At 26.5% G+C, this 4,009-nt stretch overlaps 1 long non-coding RNA gene across 1 annotated transcript; it reads right to left on the bottom strand.

The window, feature by feature from the left end:
* Positions 1-1,240: 1,240 nt before the first annotated feature.
* On the bottom strand, positions 1,241-2,871 carry LOC139852127 (uncharacterized). Its single transcript, XR_011760932.1, has 3 exons — positions 2,625-2,871; positions 2,362-2,466; positions 1,241-1,486 (listed from the first exon to the last, which is right to left on the bottom strand). It is a non-coding gene; the product is annotated as an uncharacterized lncRNA (long non-coding RNA).
* Between the last annotated feature and the right edge of the window lie 1,138 nt (positions 2,872-4,009).

Below are 4,009 nucleotides of genomic sequence, written 5' to 3'. Positions count from 1 at the left end.
TATAGTTATAGAAATTGAATCAAAATGGACAGCTTTCCAGATATTGTTATAAAGGTCAGCATAATTAATTAACAATCATTAGACAGATATGGACAGCTTTCCAGATATTGTATCTATAATCTATTAAAAAGACATATTTTAGAGACGTAAATAGTAAAAGAGACAAAATACCAAGGGCATCTGATCTATGTCTGCATCATTCTCAGGTTATATCAATCCAATTTGCAGCAGCCTCAAGACTTGAGTTACCCTAAACAAATGTGTTAGATGAAAATAATACCAATTTAATGCAAAATTGAACAGCTTATCTAAACAGTGAAAGGATGTTTGGTATTGCTTATTTTAATAGCTAATCTACTTACTATGTTTTCTTAAAGCAATTATGCATTTGTGAGTGTTTGGATGAAGAAAATTCTATACCCTTGTTTACATATTTTTAATATGAGTTGGAATAAGTTATTTTTTATAAGCAAATTAAGATTAAGATTGCAAATTGCAAACTGATTCAAAATAACAAGTTAACCCTTAGGAAACAAGCTGTCTATAACCTGACAATCTCCTCCAACTTATAAGCATAATCAAAAGATGTTCTAAATTAATACTGAACTCCACCTAAGCCGAATGCATAGTAACATATTGTGCATGTAATAATGCTAATAAACTACACAAAAAGATGCAATTTTAATCAACAACAGCAGAAAAATGAAGTGCTTGGGTTGCCCTTTCCTTGGAAAACCCCATTGACTCAAGCTTCTCTAGTAGCTTTGAATCAACTTAAGGATCAACCATTTCTAAAAAAATACACATATGAAAAACCACAAGTCAGATGGCATATTCACAAATGCTGAATATGTAAAAAAAATAAGATTAAACTAATATACTTCCATATATGTGTTCATCACTTCATCGAATACAACCAACATCACTATGAACAAAAGGGGTTTTTCATCAAATACTAAAGTATTTTTCCATGTGTGCTCTATCAGTCATCTTACTTACTTTTATTTTACATCCACATTATCAAAGTATGGCTTTGTGTACGATTTCATAGACAGACATTAAAAATAACAAATTTTGTACAAAAATGTTGAATTTACATACAATGTTGCAAAAGAATGTTATACTTGCAGGTTACCAAATGACACAAAACAGTACACAAACATATCTATCTATGAATTAGATGTATCAGATTACAAACTGATTCGACACACACGAAAAGAGTCAAGACATTGATCACCAACAATGACGTAAGATAGTATAAAGATCAAGATCATAGACAAACACGCAATTACAAATTACATACAATCATGTAATTATCAAAAGTTATTTTAACTAATAATATACCCTCAGGTTCAACAGCAGTAGCAGCATCAACCATATCAACATCATTATTCTTAGCAATTTCCAAAGCAATTGGTGTAACTGTTTCTGACGTCTTATTGATGAATTCAGTATGTCCAGTCCTCTTTGTATGCAAATCACTCTCCTGTTAACAATTCAGAAACAAATTCGAAATTAAACTTCATCAGAATAATCAAGAAATGAAGAGGGTAATGATAATTCTGGAAAATATAAAGTTAAAATAATGAGTTAAAAATGAGAGATATAATGGCAGTTAAGCAAGCTCCAGCAACATGGGGCTTGATAAATTGAACCCTAACAAATAAATCCTAACAAATGCACACCCGTATCACATTAAATTGAAAATCACATATGAATCCATTTGCTCTAAAGATAATGCAATATAACTCTTTTGGCAAGATCCAGAAGTGTGAATAAGGGTACATAAACACTATTATCCGTTCTGAATTAAGTATTGTATGACATTATGATATGGTACACCATAAAATATTTTAAAATAAGTTCAAGTATATAACTAAACCTTACATGCCAAAAAATAGGAGGTAAAGTTATATCGGAAATCTAAAACCATTTCAACAAATACAATTCATTCATAGCCATAAGAAAAGCCAACTGAATTTGTAATATCCATGAAAGGAAAAAAAAAAAAAAAAAGCCCAACAAAACTACCACTACCACCTACCTAACCAAAATTAAATCACAATTATACAACCAGATTTGATTATAGTTATGAGAAACTGGTATATCTATAATTTACCTGTTACCATATGATTTAAATAAAGCACTATTTACCATTTACCATATTTACCATATAATAATAACTCATACATTAAAACAAAGTTGCTGCCAAGGGATATAAATAAAAAATTAGAAAAAATATCAGGACTTTTATATAATACATACAACCGACGGAGTTATTAAGAAGGTTTTCCTATCGTTTTTGCGTGTAAGATTCGCGGAGAGATGATTTAGCAAACAATCTTTAGGGGCAATTCTTACCTGATCAAATCAAACGTTCGATCAATCAATGATAAACCGTCGTAGAGTTGCTAATTTTTTTTTTCCGGTTGAATGATTCCCTTATCCGTTTGAATACCTCATCACCTAGTAATAAAATATCGATGGTTGATGAAAAAAACAACTTTAGAAGATTGAAAAATCATAAGAAATCAAATCGTTATAAATCAAAATTAAGTACCCAAAATTTAGAAACATATGAATGCATGTTTATGACTCGCAAGCTAAAAAAGATGTAATCATACCTTTTATTAACATCTTCCGCAGAATTAAAATCAATAAACATGTTCATCGATTCGTTTCAATAAAAGAAGGTATTCAGATTCAATTGTCCCAAAAGGATAGATCGAATAGATAGATGTTAATTGATGTCTGTTTACTAACGTAACCAACGAAATCAGATCAACAATCAAAACCCTTATTTTTGCCAATATCGCGAACGATGAAAAGGATAAAGATTATCCTTCATGAATGTGGTGCAGAAGAAGATTGGAAATTCGAAATCTGTGAGAAAATTCGCTAGAATGAGGAAGTTCAAAAAAAGTCGCGAAAGTAAGATATTTAAGGGATTTGACTCAAATTGTAACATAATTGACGGATATTGATTGTTCACTTTCAAATTTAAAAACCATATGCCCATAATTATTTCCTGTGTAAGGGTTTGAAGTTTTTTAGAAAACCTTGTTTCCCAAAATAACTGGCTAATTAAATAGGGGTAGTGTGGTAATGTGTAATTAAAATGAAATTTGTATTAGGTAATATTTATTTCATATTTTGATCTAAGGGTTGAAATTAATTTATTTGTTTAAATGAATGGTCAAAATCTCTTTATTGAAAATAATATTATTTATTTTGGCTTTTCTTTTAATAAGAAGAGGGATTATTATTATTATTATTATTATTATTGCTATTAATATTGTTGTTAATATTATTATAAATCGTAACCTTAATAATAATATAATGATATTTGTGTAAAAAAAATGAAATTTACTATGTTATGATTATGATCATAAATATACTAAGATGACCATATGGATATAAAAGGTTATAAAAATGTTAACAAGATGCATAGAAGTATATGTATAAAAAAGATTAGGAATACCAATATTATTATGAAAACAATTAATATTATCATTTTTATTATTTTATTATTATTATTATTACTAGATTTATAAATATAAAGATTATAGATACAAATTTTATTTTGAAAATGATTAAATAATAATTTAAATAAATTATTAAGTTTATTACTAATATCACTGTCGTTATTATTAATATTATTATATTTATCACTAATAGAATTATTAACGTTATTATTTTATTAGTAATATTAAGAAATACCAATATTATCATTTTACCATTACAAATATTATTTTAGTATTATTACAATTACTAGTTTCAACAAACAAATGATATATATATATATATATATATATATATATATATATATATATATATATATATATATAAATATATTTACATAATTTAACCATATTAATACTTTTATTTATTTATTTTCAATATATAAAATGAATACATTTAATTAAATAATGAAATATATATAAATTATTAATATAAAAATTATATCACTAATAATAATATATATATATTTATTCGAGTACAAGAATAT

Source organism: Rutidosis leptorrhynchoides, chromosome 6, assembly GCF_046630445.1.
Source record: "Rutidosis leptorrhynchoides isolate AG116_Rl617_1_P2 chromosome 6, CSIRO_AGI_Rlap_v1, whole genome shotgun sequence".
Lineage (NCBI taxonomy): Eukaryota > Viridiplantae > Streptophyta > Magnoliopsida > Asterales > Asteraceae > Rutidosis > Rutidosis leptorrhynchoides.
This window is presented reverse-complemented; position numbering and strand designations above follow the sequence as displayed.